At 37.2% G+C, this 17,384-nt stretch overlaps 1 protein-coding gene across 2 annotated transcripts in view; it reads right to left on the bottom strand.

Annotated features, from left to right (window-relative positions):
* LOC105477335 (mucin 7, secreted) overlaps positions 1-12,336 on the bottom strand; it is a 61,333-nt gene extending 48,997 nt beyond the window's left edge. For both annotated transcript variants that reach the window (XR_011620591.1, XM_071092672.1), the window contains exon 1: positions 12,122-12,336. The gene's annotated coding sequence lies outside the window, so the exon portion shown is untranslated. The remainder of the gene's footprint in view (positions 1-12,121) is intronic.
* Between the last annotated feature and the right edge of the window lie 5,048 nt (positions 12,337-17,384).

Here is a 17,384-nt window from a genome sequence, read left to right as displayed (position 1 = left end):
TGTTTATGTTTCCAAATGTTTAGCATTCCTCATGTTTTTCAAAATATATTTTGAGGGAATATGTCTTTTTTCTACAACGGTTGTGCTGTTAATTTTCCTTCTTCTAATTCCTTCTCTTTCCCTTCCTTTTTTCTCTAATTTGTTTTTGTTCTTCCTATTTTTCTGTCTCCCTCCATTTAAAAATTATATTTCATTTACATCCATTACATTCATATACATCCATTTCAATTGATGTATAATAGATGTGCATATTTTCAGGGCACATGTGATAATCTAATACATTAATATAATTTGTAAAGATCAATTTAGTGTAATTGGGATATCCATTACCTTAAATGTGTCTTGTCTTTATGCTAAAAACATTCAAATTATTTTCTTCTGTCTATTTTGAAACATACAATAGATTATTATAAACTACAGTCACCTTACTGATCTGTCAAACATTAGGTCTTATTTCTTCTTCTCCTTTCATTTTTGTTTTCTTACTTTATCATTTATACTGGTGCTTTGTCCTGGGAAGGGTGTTAGATGCTGGGGAATTCAAAGATGTACAAAACAGATATGATGCATGTGCTCATGGGGTTTAAGTCTAGCATTAATAATGAAAAATATTACTCTATATTCCTCCATTGGAGCATGAAATTCATATGACATTTTAAAGATGCTGAGAAATTCTGCAGCTAAATCAAAACAAAAAAATTAATATTTCTAGTTCTATTTCTAAACCTATTTGACTCCAGGAACTTTTAAAAATTAAGTTTTGATATAATATAATATATAAATATAATAGTATATGGAACATGCATCAGAAAAATGAGAGGAAACAACATAACCCTATGTTGAATATTATTTTAAATTATATTTACTTCTTTCCATATATGTGTGCATCTCTAGGTCTTTCATGTTCGAGAAGACGTATATGATAACTTCTTTTTATATATGCTAAGACTAAGAAATTAATAATAATAACCAATGCTGATAGTATCTTGGAGTTAAAAAATGATTTTCTGATTTATCAAAACAGAATTTCTGGTCATAGTTTTGTTGTGAAAATAAACTCTATTAACTTAAATATCACGTTAAAACTTTTCAAATAAGTGAAATTTAACTGTTAAATATTTAAATATATTAAATATAATTTTTAAATTCTGAATTATCAATTAGTATGTTGAATTAACAAAAATGCATTTCATTCATATAGTGCTTTTAAATTTTCACTTCTAAACAGTGTTATTTGATTGAAATAATACATATAAAATTACTGAAATTAAGATAATAAACCATTGTGCAATAGAGCCATGGTGATTATTGATGAAAAGTGTGAACATAATATACTTTAAGATAAATATTATGTTATTATAAATGTACAAACCTATTAATGTGCACTTTTATTTAGAAATATGATGTTCAGTCTTACTAGATATGATGAACTAAATGATGTGGCCTCCATTACTACATAACCTCTCTACTTTCATTTTAGTCCCCTATAGTCTATTTCCAAACAGGAGACAGAGTGCTTTTAAAAACAAAAGTCAGGCACCAAATCCCCTCCTTAAACTTCCCAGTGGGTTCCCATTGACTTCTGAATGAGATCCAAACTTCTTGCCACCACTTAGAAGGTGCTACAGGAACCGGCTCCTACCTTATTCTCCCTCGCAATTATTCACTTCCAGATTCTGACCTGCTAAGCTTCTTCCCTACTTGGTGGACCTTTGTCTAGAATTCTCTGATCCAATATCATCACTTGGCTGTTATTTTTTCTCTTTTTATTCAGCTTAAATGATGTCTCTTTGAAAAGGCTTTTCGAAACACCCAATCTAAACTAACATTTTTAATCTCTATCATTTCATCCTATGTTATTTCATAGTTTATTTTTATCACTAAAACAATTTTTTTATTTTGTTTCCTGTGATTTGCCTCCCTTCTTCATGAAAGTAGGCTCAGTGAGAGCAGTAACTCTCTTTCTTTTCTGTGCTGTATTTCCAGTTCTTTGAACAGTGCCTGGCACATAATATGACTTTGATAAATGTATGTTGAATGCATGAATCAATTGTTTACCTTGTATTAATGTCCCTTGAATATAACCTGGAATTGGTTTATTAATTCTTATTGGAAAAATATCATTTAGATTCTTATGTAGAGAGTGCAGACTTTTAGAGTACCATTTTGATCTTAGAAGCTTCATTTCTGATCAGGTGTGGTGGCTCATGCCTGTAATCATAGTGCTTTGGGAGGCAGAGGCAGGTGGATCACCTGATGTCAGGAGTTCAAGAACAGCCTGGCCAACATGGTGAAACCTTGTCTCTACTAAAAAATACAAAAATTAGTCAGGTGTGGTGGCACATGCCTGTAGTCCCAGCTACTCAGGGGGCTGAGGCTGGAGAATCGCCTGAACCTGGGAGGCAGAGACTGCAGTGAGCCCAGATCCGGCCACTGCACTCCAGTCTGGGAGACAGAGTGAGACTCTAAACCAACCAAACCAAACTAAACCAAACCAAACCATACAAACAAACTTTGTTTCCTGAAGTGTTAACTTTTCTGTTTCAGGGCTGATATTTTCCGGGAGTTATCAAGCAAACATCAACAGTCTTTAAGAATTTGAGCTTTCTTTATGATAGTTATTATTTTTGTGTTGTAAAAAGGTGAAAGAGAAAAACAAATGCAATTTATTATATTGCAATATCTAGACTTTTGGTTGGGGATGATGCTGGTCAGTACCCTCTAGTTACGTATTCAGAAATGGTAACAAATGGCACCTGACCAGAAATGAGGTTTCTAAGATCAAGATAATACTCTTTCCAGTACATGAGCCATTACTTACAGCTTGAGTAGCTCACAGATAGAAGGGATAGTGCTCTTCTACATTCCACATGATTTTCAAAAATAACCAAGCCTGGATAGGCATTATTAGTTATGTTCTTTTAAAAATTATTTTTAGTATCCAAAGCTAGCTCTTTATATATGGACATCTATTCAAGATCTGCTCAAACTCTATTTTCTTCATGAATCTTTTCAGGACTTAGTGAGGGGAAAAAATAGATCTTAAAAAGCAGCTCCTGGAGTCGCTTTCAAGATGACCAAATAGGAACAGCTCTGGTCTACAGGTCCCAGTGAGATCAACGCAGAAGATGGGTAATTTCTGCGTTTCCAACTGACGTACATGACTCATCTCATTGGGACTGGTTGGACAGTGAGTGCAGCCCACAGAGGGTGAGCCAAAGCAGGGCAGGGCATCGCCTCACCCGGGAAGCACAAGCGGTTGGGGTATTTCCCTTTCCCAGCCAAGGGAAGCCATTAGTGACTGTACCTGGAAAACGGTACACTTCTGCCTAAATACTGCACTTTTCCCATGGTCTTCACAACTGGCAGACCAGATTCCCTCCTGTGACTGGCTTGGTGGGTCCCACTCCCATGGAGACTTGCTTGCTGATAGCGCAGTGGTCTGAGATTGACCTGGGATGCTGAGCTTGGTGGGTGGAGAGGAGTTTCCCATTGCTGAGGCTTGAGTAGGTGGTTCTATGTACAGTGTAAACAAAGTGGCAGGGAAGCTCGAACAGGGTGGAGCCCACCGCAGCTCAGCAAGGCCTACTTCCTCTCTAGATTCCACCTCTGGAGGCAGGGCATATCTGAACAAAAGGCAGCAGACAGCTTCTGCAGACTTAAATGTCCCTGCCTGACAGCTCTGAGGAAAGCAGTGGTTCTCCCAGCACTGTGTTCAAGCTCAGATAACAGACTGCCTCCTCAAGTGGGTCCCTGACCCCTATGTAACCTGACTGGGAGACACCTCCCAGTAGGGGCTGACAGACACCTCATACAGGCAGGTGCCCTTCTGGGATGAAGCTTCCAGAGAAAGGATCAGACAACAATATTTGCTGTTCTTCAGCCTCTGCTGTTGATACCCAGGCAAACTGAGTCTGGAGTGGACCTCCAGCAAACTCCAACAGATCTGCAACTGAGGGGCCTGTCTGTTAGAAGGAAAACTAACAACAGAAAGGAACACCATCAACATCAACAAAAAGGACATCCACACCAAAACTGCATCAAACATCTTTGATGTCACCAACATCAAAGACCCAAGGTAGATGAAACCACAAAGATGGGGAGAAACCAGAGCAGAAAGGCTGAAAATTCCAAAAACCAGAATGCCTCTTCTCCTCCAAAGGAACACAACTCCTCACAAGCAAGGGAACAAAACTGGATGGGGAGTGAGTTTGATGAGTTGACAGAAGTGGGCTTCAGAAAGTCGGTAATAACAAACTTCTCCGAGCTAAGAAGCATGTTCTAACCAATCGCAAGGAAGCTAAAAACCTTGAAAAAAGGTTAGACAAATGGCTAACTAGAATAATCAGTGTAGGGAAGAGCTTAAATGACCTGATGGAGTTGAAAACCACAGCACGAAAACTTTGTGAAGCATACACAAGCTTCAATAGCCGATTTGATCAAGTGGAAGAAAGGATATCAGTGATTGAAGGTCAAATTAATGAAATAAAGCAAGAAAACAAGATTAGAGAAAAAAGAGTGCAAAATGAACAAAGCCTCCAAGAAATAAGGGACTATATGAAAAGACCAAATCTATGTTTGATTGTTGTACCTGAAAGTGACGGGGAGAATGCAACCACATTGGAAAACACTCTGCAGGATATTATCCAGGAGAACTTCCCCAAACTAGCAAGGCAGGCCAACATTCAAATTCAGGAAATGCAGAGAACACCACAAAGATACTCCTTGAAAAGAGCAACCCCAAGACACGTAATTGTCAGATTCACCAAGGTTGAAATAAAGGAAAAAATGTTAAGAGCATCCAGACAGAAAGGTCATGTTACCCACAAAGGGAAGCCCATCAGACTAACAGTGATCTCTTGGCAGAAACCCTACAAACCAGAAGAGAGTGGGGGCCAATATTCAACATTCTTAAAGAATTTTCAATCCAGAATTTCATATCCAGCCAAACTAAGCTTCATAAGTGAAGGAGAAATAAAATCCTTTACAGACAAGCAAATGCCGAGAGATTTTGTCATCACCAGGCCTGTCTTACAAGAACTCCTGAAGGAAGCACTAAACATGGAAAGGAACAACCAGGACCAGCCACTGCAAAAACATGCCAAAGAGCATTGCTATGAAGAAACTGCATCAATTAATGGGTGAAATAACCAGCTAGCATCATAATGACAGGATCAAATTAACACATAACAATATTAACCTTAAATGTAAATGAAATAAATGCCCCAATTAAAAGCACAGACTGACAAATTGGATAAAGAGTCAAGAACCATTGAATCATTAGTGTGCTGTATTCAGGAGACCCATCTCACATGCAAAGACACACATAGGCTCAAAATAAAGGGATGGACGAAGATCTACCAAGCAAATGGAAAACAAAAAACAAAAAACAAACAAACAAACAAAAAGCAGGGGCTGCAGTCCTAGTCTCTGATAAAACAGATGTTAAACCAACAAAAATCAAAAGAGACAAAGAAGGCCATTACATAATGGTAAAGGAATCAATTCAACAAGAAGAGCTAACTATCTTAAATATATATGCACCCAATACAGGAGCACCCAGATTCATAAAGCAAGTTCTTAGAGACCTACAAAGAGACTTAGTCTCCTGCACAATAATAATGGGAGACTTTAACACCACACTGTCAATATTAGACAGATCAATGAGACATAAAATTAACAAGAATATCTAGGGCTTGAACTCAGCTCTGGACCAAGCAGACCTAATAGACATCTACAGAACTCTTCACCCCAAATCAATAGAATATATATTCTTCTCAGCTCCACATCACGTTTATTCTAAAATTGACCACATAATTGAAATTAAAACACTCCACAGCAAATGCAAAATGACAGAAATCATAATAAACAGTCTCTCAGACCACAGTGCAATCAAATTAGAACTCAGGATTAAGAAACTCACTCAAAACCACACAAGTACATGGAAACTGAACAAACTGCTCCTGAATGACTACTGGTTAAATAATGAAATTAAGGCAGAAATAAAGGTGTTCTTTAAAACCAGTGAGAACAAAGACACAATGTACCAGAATCTCTGGGACACATTTACAGTAGTGTGTAGAGGGAAATTTATAACACTAAATACCCACAAGAGAAAGCAGGAAAGATCTAAAATCAACACCCTAACATCACAATGAAAAGAACTAGAGAAACAAGAGCAAACAAATTCAAAAGCTAGCAGAAGACAAGAAATAACTAAAATCAGAGCAGAACTGAAGGAGATAGACACACAAAAAAACCCTTCAAAAAATCTATGAATCCAAGAGCTGGTTTTTTGAAAAGATCAACAAAATAGATAGACTGCTAGCAAGACTAATAAAGAAGAAAAGATTGAAGAATCAAATAGACACAATAAAAAATGATAAAGGGGATATCACCACCGATCCCACAGAAATACAAACTACTGTCAGAGAATACTATAAACACCTCTATGCAAATAAACTAGGAGAAATGGATAAATTCCTGGATGCATACACCCTCCCAAGATTAAACCAGGAAGAAGTTGAGTCTCTGAATACACCAATATCAAGTTCTGAAATTAAGGCAGTAATTAATAGCCTACCAACAAAAGAAAGTCCAGGACAAGACGGATTCACAGCCAACTTCTACCAGAAGTGCAAAGAGGAGCTGGTACCATTCCTTCTGAAACTTACAGTCAACAGAAAAAGAGGGAATCCTCCCTAACTCATTTTATAAGGCCAGCATCATCCTGATACCAAAGCCTGGCAGAGACACAACAAAAAAAGAGAATTTTAGACCAATATCCCTAATGAGCATCCATGCAAAAATCCTCAATAAAATACTGGCAAACCGAATCCAGCAGCACATCAAAAAGCTTATCCACCATGATCAAGTGGGCTTCATCCCTGGGATGCAAGGCTGGTTCAACATATGCGAATCAATAAACGTAATCCATCACATAAACAGAGGCAATGGCAGAAACCACATGATTATCTCAATAGAAGCAGAAAAGGCCTTTGACAAAATTCAACACCACTTAATGCTAAAAACTCTCAATAAACTAGGTCGTGATGGAACATGTCTCAAAATAATAAGAGCTATTTATGACAAAGCCACAGCCAATATCATACTGAATGGGCAAAAACTGGAAGCATTCACTTGGAAAACTGGCACAAGAAAAGGATGCCCTCTGTCAGCACTCCTGTTCAACATAGTATTGGAAGTTCTGGCCAGGGCAATCAGGCAAGTGAAAGAAATAAAGAGTATTCAGTTAGGAAAAGAGTAAGTCAAATTGTCTCTTTGCAGATGACATGATTGTATTTTTAGAAAACCCCATCGTCTCGGTCTGAAATCTCCTTAAGCTGATGAGCATTTTCAGCAAAGTCTCAGGATACAAAATCAATCTGCAAAAATCACAAGCGTTCCTATACACCAAGAACAGACAACCAGAGAGCCAAATCATGAGTGAACAACCAATCACAATTGCTACAAAGAGAATAAAATACCTAGGAATCCAACTTACAAGGGATGTGAAGGACCTCTTCAAGGAGAACTACAAACCACTGCTGAACAAAATAAAGGACGATACGCACAAATGGAAGAACATTTCATGCTCATGGATAGGAAGAGTCAATATCGTGAAAATGGCCATACTGCCCAAGGTAATTTATAGATTCAATGCTATCACCATCTAGCTACCAATGACTTTCTTCACAGAACTGGAAAAAACTACTTTAAAGTTCATATGGAACCAAAAAAGAGCCTGCATTGCCAAGACAATCCTAAGCAAAAAGAACAAAGCTGGAGGCATCATGATATCTGACTTCAAACTATACTGCAAGGCTACAGTAACCAAAACATCATGGTACTGGTACCAAAACAGATATCCAAACCAATGGAACAGTACAGAGGCCTCAGAAATAATACCACAAATCTACAACCATCTGATCTTTGACAAATCTGACAGAAATAAGCAATGGGGAAAGGATTCCCTATTCAATAAATGGTGTTGGGATAACTGGCTAGCCATAGGTAGAAAGCTGAAACTGGATCCCTTCCTTATACTTTATACAAAAATTAACTCAAGATGGATTAAAGACTTAAATGTAAGACCTAACACTATAAAAACCCAAGAAGAAAACCTAGGCAATACTATTCAGGACATAGGCATGGGCAAAGACTTCAAGACTAAAACACCAAAAGCAATGGCAACAAAAGCCGAAATAGACAAATGGGATCTAATTAAACTAAAGAGTTTCTGTACAACAAAAGAAACTCATCAGAGTGATCAGGCAACCTACAGAATGGGAGAAAATTTTTGCAATCTATCCATCTGGCAAAGGGCTAATATCCAGAATCTACAAGGAGCTTAAACAAATTTCCAAGAAAAAACCAAACAACCCCATCAAAAAGTGGGCAAAGGATATGAACAGATACTTCTCTAAAGAAGATGTTTATGCAGCCAACAGACATATGAAAAAATGCTCATCATCACTGGTCATCAGAGAAATGCAAATCAAAACCACAATGAGATGCCATCTCATGACAGTTGGAACGGCAATCATTAAAAAGTCAGGAAACAACAGATGCTGGAGTGGATGTGGAGAAATAGGAATGCTTTTACACTTTTGGTGGGCGTGTAAATTAGTTCAACCATTGGGAAGACAGTGTGGTAATTCTTCAAGGATCTATAGCCAGAAATACCATTTGGCCCAGCAATACCATTACTGGGTATATACTCAAAGGATTATAAATCATGCTACTATAAAGACACATGCACACGTATATTTATTGTGGCACTATTCACAATAGCAAAGACTTGGAACCAACCCAAATGTCCATCAATAATAGATTGGATAAAGAAAATATGGCACATATGCACCATGGAATACTATACTATGCAGCCATATAAAAGGATGTCCTTTGCAGGGACATGGATAAAGCTGGAAACCATCATTTTCAGCAAAATATCACAAGGACAGAAAACCAAACACTGGATGTTCTCACTCATAAGTGGGAGTTGGACAATGAGAACACATGGACACAGGAAGGGGAACATCACACACTGGGGCCTGTTGGGGAGTGGGGGACAGGGGGAGGGATAGCGTTAGGAGAAATACCTAATGTAAATGATGAGTTGATGGGTGCAGCAAACCACCATGGTGCATATATACCTATGTAACAAACCTGCATGTTGTGCACAAGTACCCTAAACCTTAAAGTATAATATTAAAAAAAGCAGCTCCCATAAATTCTATCTTTATTTTCTATTCTGAGACACTCATACTAACAGACATTAGATTATATGTAAGAGAGAGACATTCAAAATAAGTTATATTTTTATGGCCTTTTATACTATTTTTAAATGCCATACGCATAAACAGAGGGTGTCAACAGTAGAAAAAGGTAAAATGCAATGTTAAGAAAATTCAACACCCAAGTATTAAGACTGAGAATATGAAAGGTGAAATCAGAAGTGCCATGGTATGTTCTCTTCTTCAGTTGTAAAAGGGTCTATCTATCCATCTCCAAACTAATTATTTGTTTACTTACAATTAAATATAAAGGTGGATCAACTGACTCATGAGTACTTATTGAGAAAGAAGTCACAAAAGCTAATAGACTCAGGTTCAGGTAGGACATTCTCATTGCCTCTAGCTATTGTTTGAAAGTAAGCACAAGAAATGTCCATTTCAGTTGTCGTAAAAGATCCTCTTTATTTGTTCCAGAATAATGACAGTTTTGAAGAACAGTTTAACAAAGTAATCACTGAGAGACATGGTTGTTAGAATTGTAGACAAATGTGCAAATTGTAGACAATATATTGAACTATATAAAGTATAATAGAACATTTTAATTCTTTTTTAATGTTAGGAAATATAATTATGCTACTATATACATATTTTATAGTAGAATGAATACTACAGCATTTTTGGTAAACAGACTGTTAGTAATTAAAAATTTCCTTTGGGTATATACCCAGTAATGGGATTGCTGGGTCGAATGGTAGTTCTGCCTCTGGGTCTTTGAGGAATTGCCACGCTGTCTTTCACAATGGGTGAATGAATTTACACTCCCACCAATAGTGTATAAGCTTTCTTTTTTCTCCACAACCTTACCAGCATCTATTATTTTTTGACTTTTTAATAATACCCATTGTGACTGGTGTCTCATTGTGGTTTTTATTTGCATTTCTCTAATGATCAGTGAGGTTGAGCTTTTTTTTTTCATTTGTTGTTTGGCTGCATGTATGTCTTCTTTTGAAACATGTCTGTTCATTTCCTTTGCAGTCACATAGATGGAGCTGGAGGCCATTATCCTTAGAAAACTAACGCAGGAATGGAAAACCACATATTGCATGTTCTCACTTATAAGAGGGAGCTAAGTGATAACACATGGACACATAGAGGAGAACAACATTCATTGGGGCCTTTTGGAGGGTGGTGGATGGGAGAAGGGAGCAGATCAGAAAAAATAACTAAAGGGTACTAGGCTTAATACCTGGGTGATGAAATAATATGTACAAAAAACCCCTTATGACACAACTTCACCTATGTAATAAACCTGCACTTGTACCCCTGAACTTAAAATAAAAGTTAAAAAAGGCTGGGCATGGTGGCTCATGCCTGTAATCCCAGCATTTTGGGAGGCCAAGCCAGGGAGATTGCCTGGGTTATGATTTTGATACTAGCCTGCCCAACATGGTGAAACCCCATCTCTACTAAAAATATAAAAATTTAGCTGGTTGTGGTGGTGCTCACTTGTAATCCATGCTACTTGGGAGGCTGAGGTAGGAGAATTGCTTCACCCGGGAGTCGGAGGTTGCAGTGAGCTGAGATGGCACCACTGCACTCCAGCCTAGGAGACAGAATGAGACTCCATGTCAAAAAAAAAAAAAAGAAAAAAAAAAAAAGAAAAAAAAAAAAGTAAAAACACCCTGCTTAAAAAATAAATAAATAAAAGTCTTGGTTTTGAATTTCAAAAAATATTTCCAAAATATGATATGAATAGTAAGGGAAAACATGTAGCTAAATCTCATTAGATTTAATAAATATCTATTATCATGTTCAAGTGTAACCATATAGGGTAGTTAAGAATCAAATATAAATGTTTTGTGTGGATTTTCTGAGGGCTGGCTGGTCTACATTTCTAATAGATAGTTGGTATAATTAAAAGATTGCCTATTGAATTCAGAATCTTAGAAACATAGATTGGTATCATTGGAAAGAATTTAGGAGATGATCTTATTTCTCTACCCAGGATAAGGGCAACTCTAGCTGCCCTGGCAGTTTTACGAAAAGAGTATCAGACTTTTATTCCCATATGCATGTACTTTCTATAAATCCTTTATTTAATCATTATGAATTACAGATGAGCTGGTATTATCTTCACAATTAATCAGGAAAAGGTTTAATTGCCTTGTCCAAAGCCACAAATCTACAAAGTGAATAAATTAGTCTTTGAATCAGGACTTTTCAACTCTTAAGTTCTGTGGCTTAATACAGACATAGTGGTAAGTCAGGAAACGAAGCATTACAGTCTTATTTTTTTCGTATTTATAGATAAATACAATACAAAGAAGAAAGTCTATTTTAAAAACATTTTTCTCATATGTTCTTGGTTTCACTGCATCTAAGACTTTATCTAGGGCAAGGCTGTTTTTCCTCTGGGAGATCAAAGATTTTCCCGATCTTTTCTTCCTTCTTATATTTGGAGTTTTTCTTAGCCAAAAATGTAAGTAAACTAGATATAACCATTACATACTGAAAAGTAGCAACACAGCTCCCCATCCAGTGAATTATATTAGGACTAATGTCAGGTAGACAGGAGATATCACTAATGTTAAAAAATTATTTGCCAGTAGGAGAGAAAATCAAGACACGGTAAATTAGGTAGAATGTGGATTTCACTAGTATTAGTCCTATGAAATCTCATGATTTTTTTTTGGTCTTATAGTTAAATTACACTGAAGATTAGAAAAATAAAACGGCATCACTAATCATATTTTAATCTAAAAGAACATTTAGAAATGCTGTTCTACCAGTGAATTTTTACAGTAATCACTAGAAATGCAATGTTTAAGAAAATAACCTTGATTCTCTATTCAAAAGTCTTAGTTTGTGAATTCTCAGGTACCTACCTTTGAAGGAATCCTTCCTCCAGGTCTGGTCAAACTACCTGTCAGTTGAATTCTTGTCAGTTACTCTGTCTAGGCATTTTGGTAGCCAAGAAGCAACTTAAAATCTAAGGTGGCAAATAAGAAAGATTAGTGAGAGAAAGTTTCTTATAGCCTTCCTACTAGATTCTTTTAGGAATGGGAATTGAGTAAAGGTCATGTGTGGATGGAGGCTTTTATACTAAGAATGGTTGGTTGTTTGTTCAGTTGACAGTTGTCCGTTCAGTTGACAGTTGTCCTTTGTACCTTGATTACTTCCTGAGAAACAATGAGTTGTGTCTTAATATGCATATTGTCCTCTTGTTAAGTATGTGCTCTGAATAGAAGTATCTGTGTCAATTATCTTTGGGGCCATAGTAGACTCTCTTGCTAATCAATAGAAGTCAGACTAGCTAAAAACATCTCTATGCATACAAATAAAATCACATATTACTGAAAACATTTGAGACTATAAAATAATTAATAAAGAAAATTACAAAATATTTACAGTGAAATACAAAAAACCAGTATATATGGGATACAAAGGGAAATGCAACCCCTAGCTCTCAAATATTTACAAAAGAATGAGAAAGACTGAAAACAAATGAGCTAAATTTTTAGCATCTCTAAGAACTTGGCAAAAGCAACAAAATACATCAAGAGAAAAAAGAAAGCAATATAAGGGCAGAAATAAATGAAATAGAGAAAAAACAACAACAACAACAAAAACAGATGCCTTGTGAACAGAGCCATAACCCCTTCAGACTTTTGTAGGCTCACTAAAATTTTTTGTTCCGTCTGATGGGAGTTGTTCTTGATGATATTACCATCAGTTTTTAAAATATCTTACTTTTCTCATATCTAATATTAGTCGATCTGGGTAGTTTGCATTTCATCTCCAGATTTTTTTTCCTTCTTTTTTTTAACTTTTACTTTAGTTCAGGGGTACATGTGAAGGTTTGTTTTATAGGTAAGCTCAAATCATGAGAGTTTGTTATACAGATTATTTCATCACCCAGGGACTAAGCATTGTACCTAGAAGTTATTTTTTTGGCTTCTCTCCTTCCTCCCACCCTTCACCCTTAAGTAGGCCCCAGTGTCTGTTATTACTTTCTTTGTGTCCGTGAATTCTCATCATTTAGCTCACGCTTATAAGTGAGAACATGTGGTATTTGGTTTTCTGTTTCTGCATTAGTTTGCCAAGGATAATAATGGCTTCCAGCTCCATTCATGATCTCATTCCTCTTTATGGCTGCATAGTATTCCATGGTGTATATGTACAGATTTTCTTTATCCAATCTGTTATTGATGGGCATTTATGTTGTTTCCGTGTTTTCACTATTGTGAACAGTGCTTCAGTGAACATTCATGTGCATTTTTATGGTAGAATGATTTGTATTTCTCTGAGTATATACCAAGTAATGAGATTGCTGGGTCAACTGGTAGTCTGTTTTTAGGTCTTTGATGAATCACTACATTGCTTTACACAATGGTTCAACTAATTTACACTCCCACCAACAGTGTATAAGTGTTCTCTTTTCTCTGCAACCTTGCCAGCATCTGTTATTTTTTGACTTTTTAGTAATAGCCATTCTGACTGGCATGAGATGGTATCTCATTGTGGTTTTGATTTGCATTTCTCTAATGATTAGTGATATTGAACTTTTTTTCATATGCTTGTTGGCTGCACATATGCCATCTTTTGAAAAGTGTCTGTTCATGTCCTTTGCCCACATTTTAATGGGCTTTTTTTTTTCCTTGTGAATTTGTTTAAGTTTCTTATAGATGCTGGTTATTTGACCTTCATCTGATGCATAGTTTGCAAATTTTTTCTCAGAGTCTGTAGGTTGTCTGTTTACTCTGTTGATGGTTTTTTTGCTGTGCAGAAGCTTTCAAGTTTAGTTAGATTCCATTCATCAATTTTTGCTCTTGTTGCAATTGCTTTTGGTGTCTTCACCATGAAACCTTTATCTGTTTCTATGTCCAGAATTGTATTGCCTAGGTGTCTTCCAGGATTTTTATATTTTGGGGTTTTACATTTAAGTGTTTAATCCATCTTGTGTTGATTTTTGTCTATGGAAAGGGTCCCATTTCAGTCTTTTGCATGTGGCTAGCCAGTTATCCAAGCATCATTTATCAAATAGGGAGTCCTTTCCCTATTTCTTGTTTTTGTCAGCTTTGTCAAAGAACAGATGGTCATAGGTGTGTGTTCTTATTTCTGGGCTCTCTATTTTGTTCCATTGATCCATGTGTCTGTTTTTATAACAGTACCATGCTATTTTGGTTACTGTAGCCCCAGGCAAGCTCTGAAGTGGAGCTTAGGCTGGGAGGGTTCTTGGCTTTGCCCAAGAAAGAATTCAAGGGCAAGCCAGAGGTAGAAGAAAACAGCTTTATTTAACAGGGAGTGTTATAGCTCTGGTGGTGTTACAGCTCCTTGACTGCTCCTGCAGAGCAGGGCTACTCCAGTAGGCAGAGAGTAGGAGTTTAGGGCAATTTTACAGTCATTTTTATACCCATTTTTAGTTGCCTGCAGTTTAAGGGGTGGTTTATGCAGGGAAGGGGTAGTAACTTTTGGAACACTGAGTGCCATGGAAATGGACAGTAACTCCCAGGTATTTCCATGGCAACAGTAAATTGACTTGGCTCACTAGTGGATGGGTCTGACTGACAGCTTCTTTTGACCCTGTCCTGTTTTAGATAGTCTTCAAACTGGTCTGTGTCTGATCCCTGCCTCTAGGGTCAAGTCCCACCTCCTACTTCAGTTTGAAATCAGATAATGTGATGCCCCAGCTTTGTTGTTTTTGCTCAGGATTGCCTTGGCTATTCGAGCTCTTTTTTGGTTCCATATAAATTTTAAAATAGTTCTTTCTAGTTCTGTGAAGAATGTCGTTGGTAGTTTGATAGGAATTGCATTAAATCTGTAAGTTGCTTTGGGCAGTATGGCCATTTTAATGATACTGATTCTTCCTATACTTTACTTAAGTTTTTTCCCCCGAGTCCATAGCATCAGTATAGTGATGGCATTTCCTTGTAACACCAAATAAATATATATTTAATTTATATACAACATAACACATTTCTTAGAAGAAATAATCATTACAAAGCTTTTAGTGTCAGGTTAGGTCTTTTGGTGATTATCTGTATGTCTGCCTGTAAACACCATGATTGACATAAAGTGGTAAATGTTAGAATTACTGGCTCCATGGTACAATCACCTCCCACTAGGTTCCTCCTCCAACACTGAGGATTACAATTCGAAATGAGATTTGGGTGGGGACATAAATCCAAACCGTATCAGAGATGATCCAGATGTGGTAGAAGAAGCTCTTGTTCCAGAAACAGTAGTGGCAGCTGATGTTGCAGAGAGTAGCTGTGGCAGCATCTGGGAAAATGGAAGTAGAAGTGGTAGTAGGATTGGAGCTGGTAGGGGCAACTGTGCCTGTGCGTGAAAGGGCAGTTTAGGCCTCAGTGATGGTAAAAGGTAGCAGTGGGAGTGGCTGGTGGTATCACCAGCTGGGGCAGAGGGAGCAACTGTGGTGGGGGATGGTATTAGTAAGTGCAGGTGTGCAAGTATAGTTGTTGGGGGGAGTGGTAGCAGGAGAAATGTTGACAATTGACATGTCACTTGATGTTGGGGGAAAGTCCCTAGATGTGTTCAGATAGACAGATTACTAACAGCATCAGATACAGAAATAGGAGTAGAAAGAGAATATGTAAGAGTAGGTGTGGTAGATACTGAAGCTTCAGATATGGTAGTGGCAGCAGTGACTACAGGTGTTGTAAAGACAGTGATGAAGTAATATCCATATATAGTTAGTAGGTTCGTATGTAGATAAAGTGTTAAATGTTGAAACTTCAGCTGTCTCATCTTTCAAGGTAAATGTAGTAGACGTGCTAATTGCAATCATATCTGTGGCAAAAGTCTTAAGTAAGGTTGTGGCATTAGAAGTGGTGCTTCTAGATTTCAGATCAATAGTTATGGTGACATCTGTGGAAGCAAGTGTGCTGATAGTTTCAGCAGTTTTGAAGGTACTTCTAACTTGACTGGTAGTAGATGTGGAAATTCATGATACTGGCAGTGGGGGTAGAGGCAGTTGTCATGGATTGGAAAGTGCTTGTGGGAAGTGAATTTATGTTGGTGGCATCTGATGATAAGTTGGTAGCAGATGTAACCTTAGCAGTAATTGATTAGGTGGAGGTGATATATATATAGAGAGAGAAGGTTGAAGTATTATGAAGAGCATCCTGGTAGATACAGAAACTTTTGTGTTGGTGGCCAGAGTTTTGGTGGTAAGGATACATTTTATGCTTATAAGTAAAGTGATGAATTTCATGATATCAGCTACTAGTTTGACAATGACAGTGAAACTGGTGGTGGCACTCTCATATTCTTGTTAATGGGAGCTAATAGAAGTTGAGTAGTGACCATTTCAGTGGTATTCTCCATAGGAATAGAGGTGGAGGAAATTTAGTAGTAAGTGCCACTGTCTTGGTAGTAGTAGCTTTGTTGCCAGCGGCCACAGGTTTGGTAATGGTGGAGGCTACAGGTTTAGAAGTTGTTGGGTTTGGTAGTAACTTTTCAGGTTGAAGTGTATGGGGCACTACTGGAGGATAATGATGATGTGAGTGAGGTCTAGTTTTAATTGATGGCTTATGGTGATATTTACATGAGTGAGGATGGAGTTTTTTTACTGACTTGACTTTGATGATATTTTTGTGTGCCCTGTCACTGAAACAGTTTACATGTACAAAAATAAGGTGAAACAGAATAGCATTTTTGTACATCAAGATGCCAAAGTGAAGGCACCGTAGGTTGAGGTTTTGGTTGACCAGGATAGGGAGGTCGACGGTATAGTGGGACATGTCTCTGATGATGTTTTGCCTGTTTGCTTTTCTGTTCAGTGATGCTTTTGGCTTCAGTTTTGAGCATCTAGGTGATTTGTGTTTAATCAAACTGACCTCATATTACCCTTCACTAGTTTGATATTTTTTGACAATGTTTGTTTGACTGTATTTTTTCTTTATGATTGAATTTTTAAGAAGTTTTATTTGGCCAGAAGTTTTGTACGGACCTAGTACTCATGGCTTGACTTGGGTTGGTCCATTTCTTTTACCAATGGAAGTTGAATGTGGTTTAGATTATTTGCAGTTTTGTTGAATACTTTTTCTAGAAGTAGTTTTAGATTTCCTTGGCAAATTTTTACCAGTTTTGCTTGGATGGTATTTGCTTACACCAGATCTCTTGTAT

Source organism: Macaca nemestrina, chromosome 3 (assembly GCF_043159975.1).
Source record: "Macaca nemestrina isolate mMacNem1 chromosome 3, mMacNem.hap1, whole genome shotgun sequence".
Taxonomy (NCBI): Eukaryota; Metazoa; Chordata; class Mammalia; order Primates; family Cercopithecidae; genus Macaca; species Macaca nemestrina.
The sequence above is the reverse complement of the archived record's forward strand: the minus strand, read 5'-3'. Positions and strand labels throughout refer to the sequence as shown.